We start from the raw sequence: 9,825 nt of genomic DNA on the forward strand, positions 1-9,825 counted from the left end.
GCTGGATTCCTACATGAGAGGTGACACAGGGAGGGTGAGAAACTGGTTCCAAGTCTTTTTTGTTTTTTTCTTCTCAGGCCACTTTCTTGATATCCTGATTCATAATTAGCCATTTCCATGGCTCCTGAAAGAAGTACTTCTTCTAGGGAAAACCCAAGTGACCTTTTTTAAATGTAGTCTTCAGGAGGCCAGGGATTTAGCTCAGTGGCACTGTGTCTGCCTCAAAAGTGCAAGGTCCTAAATTCAATCCCCGCTACCAAAGAAAAAGTACTCTTTTAAAAATTTTTTTATTATTGGCTAGAAAGATGTTACAGCCAAAAATAGCAATGACATTAAAGATCCCATGTTTTCAATACACAAATGTATTTCTTCTGGGAGAAATGTCCTGTCTTAGCTGTTGTACTCTTGAAGAGTCTGAGCCAGGAAGAGCTTGCCCACGTTCTGGGTGGTGAACTCTTTGATGTTCTGGCAGTAAGTGTTAATCTGGTCTGCAATGAGCAACGAATCCATCCTCTCAAGAGCCTGGTGTCGCTTGCAGAGTTTGGACCGGTCCTCTTCTGGGAGAGGGGGTTCTCTTCAACTCTGAGGCTGCATATTGTCCTGCCAGCAACGCTGCTGGTACTGATGTTTCTGCTGCTGCTGTTTGCTAGTATTCCACATGTATGTGTTGTACTTGGCTATGTCTTGGCTCATTTCATCCACTCTGTCCATCAGCAACTGCAGATTCTTCCCCAGATGATTGCTGCTAGCGGCTGAGCAATTCGTGCTTCTCCGCCACAGCTGACTTCTTCTCCAGCTCCCACATCAGGACATTGATCAGATGTGAGTTTTTAATTACTACTGGCACTTCTTCAAACTTGTGCTCAAAGGTGATATTTGCCTTTTTCAGTGCTTCAGGGGGAAAAAGTCCTTCTCTTTACAGACTTCCATCAGTTTAGAAGTCAGTCTGTACGCCTTTAGCGAGGGAGACCCTTGTGCAGTTTTTATGGGATCGTAAATGCGAACGACAGATTATTCAGTGGCGGACTGGTAGCTGAACTGAGTCCAGCAGCGCCCGGGTAACGAATGAGCCATACATAGGACGTGGACTGGTACCAGCCTCCATGGAGATGGTCGATGTTCACCCGGCAAAGGCTGCTGCGCATCTTTTCCATCTGATCCTGGACTTCATCAAACTCGGCGTCATCCTCTGTGTGCTGGGAAAGGGATGCGAGGGAGACCCTTGTGCAGTTTTTATGGGATCGTAAATGCGAACGACAGATTATTCAGTGGCGGACTGGTAGCTGAACTGAGTCCAGCAGCGCCCGGGTAACGAATGAGCCATACATAGGACGTGGACTGGTACCAGCCTCCATGGAGATGGTCGATGTTCACCCGGCAAAGGCTGCTGCGCATCTTTTCCATCTGATCCTGGACTTCATCAAACTCGGCGTCATCCTCTGTGTGCTGGGGGAAAGGGAAGCAATTGGTAATTTCAAGTCGATCTTCTACACCCAGGCCAAGAAAGCACCCCTTAAACCGCCTCGGTTCCTTGTCCTTCTTGATAGTGTTTGATTATCTTTAATACTACACCAAGCCATCTATCACTTGCCTCACGGCCGAATCTCCAGAGCCGCCTGTGTGTGCCTTTCCAGGCCGCGCTGGAGGTAGAGCCGCAAGAGGAGGCTGAGGCGGCGATAGTGCCTGCGCCTTCCTTACAGGACGCCACCTTTCCAGCCGGACAGGAAGAAAGAGCAAAAAATTGACTCTTTAAAGGTTTAGACCTATGACTGTCCCCTGTGCGATGGTCTAAAAATGCTTCTCTCGGCAGTTCAACCACAAGTCACATAGCACAGAATAGCATTTTAGGAAAACTACTTTTCTCCATCTCTGAAATGAGGCCTCTACCTGGCCTAGTCTCTGTCGTGGTTTCCCTTGTTCTGTGGATGAGAACTCTATCTGGCTGTCTTGTTCAGCCAGCTTGGTAAAGGAATCAGTTATGTCTGCAAACTGAGCCTATCCTCTCAATTGTGTGACTCTGTTTATGCAATGGGGCAAGCCAAGGCTGGTGTTTCTTTTCTTGTTGTGGAAGCCCAGGACACTTCCTTTTGGTTCCTGGTCACCTTCCTCCACTGGGGTGGGCAGCCCTTTTCAATGAACAAACCCTGTCAGGGATCTCCTGGGAGCAAGTACACTGTACTCTCCCTGGCACACTCAGCCTTTGGGTAGCACAGAAGCAGAGTGACTCAGAGAATGAAGAGATTCCTTCCCAGGGGACTTGTTCAGCTGACAGCAGGTCTGATTAGAAATTTACCTGTTGACACAAAACAAAAAGAACAGACTAATCCAGTGAAAGGTGTACAATCAAATAGGTCGGCCCTCTCTGAGTGAAGGGCTGATGTTGGAGTTAGCACTGTGGTCTATTATTGAATAAAATCAATTACCTGCCTGCCAGGGGACAGCGCACTACAGTGGAATGAATGTGCTTTGTATCCAAGCTCTGCCACTTTCTGGATGAGTAATCCTGAGCAAGCTATGTCAGCTCACTAGGCTTCAGTTTTCCTTTCAGCAGAACAGAACTGATAAAACCAGCCTTAGAGAGTTTGAGGGAATGATTAAATAAGATCAAGCATGGAATGTGGCCTGCAAAGTTCTGGGTACATAGTAGTCCCTCTTAACATATTTCCCTTCTTTGTACCTTTTTCTGGTGGCTTTTATGAAAGCATGGAAAATGGGAAGAAATTAAGGCAGGAAAAAAAAAAGAAAAAAGAGGAATCCAGGCAGGGAGGGCTGGAAGGGAAAATCTGAGAAAAGCTTGGGATTTTCAGAAACCAAAACAATGTTTGTATTTTGTGTTATTGTAAGTGCCTTTTCTGTCTATACAATGTTTTTCTCCCTGTATTTGTTTTCTACTGTTGTTTAATAAATTACCCCAGAGTTTAGCAACTTCAAGAAGCACAGTCATTCTCTCAGTTTCTGTAGGTTGGGAATTGGGGGAGGGGATTGATCAGCTCATCCTCAGGGTTTCTCATAAGACTGCAGCCAACCCAGGGAAGAAGAATCTTATTCCAGGATACCTCCATGGTTGCTGGCATGATTTAATTCCCTATGGAATATTGGATGAGTGCCTCAGTTCCTTGCTGGCTATTGGCCAGAAGAAATCCTCAGTTCCTCATCATATGGGCCTTTTGATGGGGCAGCTTACCATATAGGAGCTACATTTATCACAATGTACAAAAGAAAGAAAGAGATCACAGGCTTTCATTAAAAAAGATCTAAGAAGTGATATGCCATCATGTTTCCCATATTCTAGTCATTAGAAGTGAGTCACTGTGTCTATCCCACACTTTAAGGTAAGAGATTATATGACAACCTGGATACCAAGAGGCAGTAAATGCTGGGATCAATTTTGGAAGGCTGACCTTTTTGCGTACTGTTGGAGCACAATAATCCAGGTGTCGAGGGCATAGGTTTTAGAGGCAGCAGCCCTGTAATCAATGGTTAACATTATAATAATGCCTAATGTTTGCAGTGTACCTGATAATTGCTCAAGACCCTGCTTCCTCACTTACTAGCTATGTGACCTTAGGGAAGTGACTTGGCCTCTATAAGCCTTTGCTTACTCACCTGTAAAATGGGGATAATAATAGTTCCCTTCTCACAGGATTGTTGTGATGATAGAATGAGTCAATACAGGTAAAGTGCCAAGCAGAGTACCTGGTATGTGCTTTTTTAAACACCCAGCTCAAATACCTATTTTAACACCTTGCCTTTTACACCCAGCTCAAATACCAACTATTCCACAAACCTTCCCCAACTACTCTCCACTTTCTTGTTTCCTTTGGCACTTGATTCCTGTCTCCTAGCTTTCTGGCCCAATGGCCCTGTATTCCATTTACCTGAACATATACCCATCACCATACTTTATCCTTATGCTCCTGAAGCCAAATCAATGCTGAACACACAAAAGGAGCTCAACAAATCCAAATAGACTGAGCAAACAACCTCACAAGAAAAAGGTCAGTCTGATCAGGACACACCACACTTTTGGTTTCACCACCTGATTGAGGATTAGGGATTTTTGTCAGGTGAAACTCTAATGTGAAATTGTAAAGCTGCTCCTCAGATGAAACTACCAATTGCTCAAGCTGAAAGTAACAATTCCTCACAACTAGCAGACCAACCCATCAACAACCAGCTCTGAAGTCCTGCGCTAACGGGTGCGGTGCTGCTGGTTTGGAAGCTGACCAGAGACAGTAAATATGATGGTTGCCCGGGTGTATAAACATAAAACCAAGTCCTTCCACCTCACCCCTGAAACATTGCTATCTCAGCATCAGGGACACCACAAGTGTCTACTTGCCAGATCCTGTCAAATGAATGTACAAGGGCCTATTACCCCCACCTCGACCAATGTACATACAAAGGACAAAACCTCAGTAGCTTGAGTTTTTATAAGAGACTAAACAAGGGGTTGGGAGTATCGCACAATGCTACAGTACCTGACTAGCACATGAGACTCTGGGTTCAATCCCCAACACTGAGGAAAACAATAAACCTAAACAGTATGTGCATTCAGAAAAAGACAACATTTTCTAAGGTAAGTATCAGACAAGAGCTTGCATTTGAAAAGGAAGCCTTTCCTCACTTCCAAAACCACATTCTTTTCACCATTTAGAGGCTGAGCAGGGCTAGAAGATCTGTTGGAAGTCCTCACTCAGCATAATACAGAAAGAACATCTAGAGGTCAGTCTGCTAAGCCACATGGCACCTTGTTCCTCATTGGTATACATCTTAGTGCAGCAATACAAAATGTTTTCGGAAGCTACATGAAGAGTGGGAAAGAAAACATGCATACCTGAAGACGCACAGAATAGAAGTCAACTTCAACACTTGGCAGGACTTAGAGGATTATAGTGCTAAGATTGGCATTCAAACAAAAAAAAATAAAAAAACACTTTTTACCCCATTCTTCTCACATTTTTTTTCTACCCATTCATTCATTCATTCATTCATCCATTGACCCTGGAGGCAATACAGCTTTATTCCCCACTGCCACTAGGGTATTAATGGCTTTTAACCAGGGGAATCTCCATAACAAGATATTATTTTTAAGCTATCTGCAATCAATTGGATGGAATTAGAGAAGATGAATTCTGCCATCCAGATGAATTCTGAACAGACCCCATGGAGAAGAGATAACAGAGATTATCTAAGAAGTAGAATGAGTACGATTTTTTGATTGGCTGAAATGTGGGTCATAATAAAAGACTGAAAAATAACTGTGTTCAGGTGACTTTCAGGGTGACTACACTACTAAAACAGATTGATAGTACAAGCAAAGAATGGCTTTGGAAAAGCAGTGATGAAATACTTGAGGAACTGTTTTGGTGAAAAGAGCCACATGTAATGATCCTAAGATTTCATTTATATATCTGGTTACAAGGATAGGTGACAGGATATGTTGGTAAGGAGAGTTAGCTGTTGCCTCGGTGGTCCACTGTGGATTGATTCCCAGTTGCATCACTTGAAGTCGTCTGTCCTATATAGCAGGACCTGGTAGTGAGAGAGGATGAGAATGGACCAGTACATTACCCTCAGAGGCCCAACCAGAAGTTAGAGACCCGACCATATCTTACTTATAGTGGGTCCCATGTGGTACTTTCACATCTTCTAAATATTTAGAGGTTGAGTGGACATCTGTTAGTAGTGGATAACTGAGTATGTGAGGGTAGACGAGTGCTTGGGAGAGTGTCTTCAGGCCAGTCCTAGAATAATTTGTTCATAGCTTAAGGGATAGAATGGAGAGAGGAATTCTCCTTTCCAATCAATCTAGTCTTCTCTCACCTTCTGCCTCAGAACCTCTGAAGCACCTTCCCAGAATGCCTTCCTCTTCCGCACTGGGCAGGATCATTAACCTGAATGGAGTTATCCTTTGGAACAATCTACTTTGGGCTTGTTAGGTTGTCTAACTTTTGTTTAGCTTGGGAATTCTTTGGTTGTGTTTATTTATTCTCACATTGTTTCAATCGCATCTAGCAAAATAGCAGTTTTTGTTACTGCTGATGGTTAGTTTTAGTAAGAGGGGGATGGGGGATGCCTTCCTATGCGGCTAAAGTGTAAAGGTAGAAGCTCCCTCTGCTGTTTGCTTTTGCTCCTGCAGCCTCTGCCTGTCCCAATGTTTCAGCCCTTGTGAGGTCACATTGTGTCACAGGGAGAAAGGATCACGGAGCTTCAAGATGTTCTTACTTTCAGAATCAACAGTCAGTGTGCATGTTAGACCCACCATGCTTAAAATTCTTCCCATCGCTTCCTGCCTCTTTTGCTCAGGGCCCTACCACTCAGCTAAGGACTAAAACATACTCATGTCAGTGAGAGACCACCATAACAGAGCTGTGTGGGGACTCAAAGGAGTACCCAGCCAAGGGTCCCAGATTCAAGTTCCTCAAGAGATGGGAGTACCTCCCAGAAGTTAATTCCATAGTGTCCTTGCCCTTCCTCTGTGCCGAGGCAGATGCAGGCTGATCCCTACAAGAAGGAAAGCTGGGCTCCTGGAGGCTGCCACCTTGTTGACTCTACTCCACGCAGGTAAGACACCACTCTGAGGTATTGCTCTGCTAGGCAGGAAACAACTCAGCCTGTGGCCCCCAGATTCTAGCAGCAGCATCACCAGGGAACTTAAGAGAGACAAATTCTCAGAATCTCTGGGGTGCACCCTGCGGTCTGTACTCTAACAAGCACTGCAGAGTCTGAGAAACCTCAAGTTTGATAATCCCTGGTCCAGAGAGAACTGTATGGCCACCCCTGGGAGCCTTATTTGACAGCTGATACTGGGCCTCTCCTGCTTCAGTCAGCCTTGAGTCACCGCATTTCAGAGGTAGTAATTACACTCTCCTTCTCTGTACGAAGGAAACCATTGAGAATACCCTCCACATACTCCCTCAATCACCTGAGAGAAAGGGGATGTCAACAGAAGGGACTCTTCAATGGAAGTGTCCTGAGAGATGCTCGCTCTGATTCTCAGGGCTCTGCAAAACTGCTCAGTTCTCAGTCTGACTTTTCCAAGCCCATTACTCAGATACTCTACAACCTTGCCTAGTCCTCTTCTCCTTGGGGTGATGTTGCATTCAGCTTTCTCTTCTTTGTTCACAGTTTTCACTAGGAGATAGGACAGGAAGAGCATGGCTGTGGAAAAAATTACAATGAGGTTTGATTTTTAAAATCAATTCCAGCATCTAAAAATATCTGTCAGTCATAGAGAGATAAGAAGTCACTAAAAAGATAGGAAACATTTCAGGATGGAAACACATCCCTCTCGGCCTGGTCATATGTCATGGATTTCTTTCAGATATGCACTACATTGAAGTCTTTTTAGCAGGCTACAATGAAGGGAATGTGTTGCCCCCCCGAATATTGATAAGTGTTGGTCTTCAAGAAGGGAGATGGTGGAAGGAGAAAAGGAGAAAAATAGTCTCTTTATTAATATTAGTATTTTTGTGAACATCATGGGTCCCTTGGGGGAGATTCTACTTTGAAGACACAGCTTTATCACTTCTTGGCATTTTGGCTAAGATCAAGGGAAGACACAGCTTTCTTTCAAAGAGCAAATTAATGACAAGCTCACAGTACAAGCACACTCCATAGAGAAAGACAGAAAGTCTCTCTGCATCCTTCCATGTATTGCTTCTCCAATGCTCCTTTGTTTCAAAGCACCGTGTTCCCCATCCTTTTCTTAGCTGGTGAGCAGGTACGGGAGAGCACAAAGGGAAAGCTATTCCTCCTCACCAAGTATGGAGGAGTCGGTTCCCCAGGAGGCTGTAATCTAATGCTGTAGCTGGATGGAGTGGGGAATGCACTAGGGGAAATGATCCATAGTAGATGGAGGGTCCTTGCAGACTGCTCTCCAGAGAAGTGGGCCTGAGTAGGCTTGCTCCTCTCAGAGGTATTGGTGCCAGGTTGGACATGAAACAGGAAATAAAAAATGAGAAAGAGAAGGTCTTACACCTGATCTGGAAAGGGAAGTTTGGGGTATAAAAAGAGTGCTTCTCATACACACACACACACACACACACACACACACACACACACACTCAGAGCTACTCCTGTTTTGTTTTCTAGTGATCCCACTTCATTCCAGAAGAGCGGTAAATCCTTCTATTTCCTGGTCTCAGGAGGAGTGGAAAGCTAGTATTTCTAGAAGATAAACATTTTTCCTGGTCTAAAAACGGTCAGTCTTACTGAAGATACTATATTAGATATCCTGGAGGTGGGGTGTGCATAGGGAAAGGATGGAAGTTGAGCTGAGTGCTCTAAACTCGCTTATCAGTTCTAAGTTTACCTAACATATCTCATCCTTCTTTAAGATTGAGAACACTAAAATAAAAATAAAACTAAGGCATTTTTAAAATTTGCAGGACATTCAACTTCCAGCTTCTCCAATAACTTCTTCCAGACACCCTGGCAAACTGTCTAGAAGTCTCTAGTCATTACTCTACAGTTACAGTCACGTTGGGATTCCAGCAGAGTCTCTGAAAATAGATCACCCCATTTTGAGATCGCCCCCTACTTGGGAGCAATTACCCTATGATAGGAATTGACACTATCCCACAAAGCAGAAGCCATTATTCCATGGAAACCAGATTGCTCTCTCAACTGATAAGGATTTCCCTGGAGCCACCTTACAAAAACAAAACTGATCACTGTGCTAGTTAGGGTTCTCTAGAGGAGATACGCAAGGGAATTTATTAGGTAATCGTACAGGATCAGAGGCAGGAGAGTCCAAAGTGGCCATCTATGGGATCAAAAGCAGGAGAATGCAGCAGCTTCTCAGAAGAAGATCGATGCCACAGAATAAGAGCTGTCAAGGATGTAGCACAAGTCCAAGATCAAAGGCCTAGAAGCTCACTGAAGGGTCACTAAAGTGAGTCTGTGCTGGATAGCTGAAGAAACTATTGACCTAGAGATCTATGTCTACAGGTAATGGCAACAAAGTATGTGCAGCAATACTGAAGCTCTTCAAAATGGAAGTACTTCCTTCTCCTCTTTTTATTCTGTCCAGGCTACAAACCTATTCGTTGGTACCACCAACAATCAAGGTGAACCTTTCCCTCTCAATTCTCTGGCTTACGTATCAGTCATCCACAGAACTGTGCTTTACCCATCTGCTAGATGTATTTTAATCCATTCAACTTGACACGACAAGATGAACAATCACAATCTAACCCTTGTAATTTGACAGCCAGAGACATCTCCTAATTTCATTTCTTTGAAAAATTTCTGTAATGATTGTACTAGTTTCTACTCCCATCGACAATGCAGAAAGGTTGCTTTTTCACCACAAACATGCCAGCATTTGTTATTGTTGGATTTCCTAATGATTGCCATTCTTTCCAGAGTGAGACAGAATCTTAGCATTAATTTGTATTTATTTAATGGCCGGAGATGTTGAACATTTTTTTATATATTTGCTGACCATTTGTATTTCTTCTTTGAAGTATTTGTTCATTTCTCTTGTCCATTTCTTGGCTGAGTCTTTAATTTTAGGTGCTTTTATTTATTTATTTTTAGTTCTTTATATATTCTACATATTAGTCCCCTGTCTGAGGGGTAGCTGGCAAAGGCTCTTCCCCATTCTTTAGGTCTCTCCACTCTAAGGATTGATTGTTTTGCTGTACAGAAGATTTAGTCTGATAGGATACATTGTTGTCTTGTTCTTGATAAAATGATTTTATTTTTCCCCATTTAGTATAATGCTGGTTATTGGTTTTTCATTAGTAGCCTTTATCATATTAAGGTATGGTCATTCTATTCAAAACTCAAGAAATTCTTTACAAGTATAGTATACGT

The 9,825-nt window shown here is 43.4% G+C and overlaps 2 long non-coding RNA genes and 1 pseudogene across 2 annotated transcripts; 1 reads left to right on the top strand and 2 right to left on the bottom strand.

Annotated features, from left to right (window-relative positions):
- Positions 1-390: 390 nt before the first annotated feature.
- Positions 391-3,062, bottom strand: LOC104852270 (annotated as a pseudogene).
- Positions 3,063-5,442: 2,380 nt separating this feature from the next.
- Positions 5,443-6,120, bottom strand: LOC104852185. The gene is made up of 3 exons (XR_777438.1): positions 5,827-6,120; positions 5,619-5,747; positions 5,443-5,535 (listed from the first exon to the last, which is right to left on the bottom strand). It is a non-coding gene; the product is annotated as an uncharacterized LOC104852185 (long non-coding RNA).
- A 127-nt stretch (positions 6,121-6,247) lies between these two features.
- Positions 6,248-9,311, top strand: LOC104852184. Its single transcript, XR_777437.1, has 3 exons — positions 6,248-6,567; positions 8,098-8,206; positions 8,394-9,311. It is a non-coding gene; the product is annotated as an uncharacterized LOC104852184 (long non-coding RNA).
- The last annotated feature ends 514 nt before the right edge of the window (positions 9,312-9,825 follow it).

The sequence above is a fragment of the Fukomys damarensis genome, unplaced genomic scaffold (genome assembly GCF_012274545.1).
Source record: "Fukomys damarensis isolate Sample0158 unplaced genomic scaffold, DMR_v1.0_HiC HiC_scaffold_2, whole genome shotgun sequence".
NCBI lineage: Eukaryota > Metazoa > Chordata > Mammalia > Rodentia > Bathyergidae > Fukomys > Fukomys damarensis.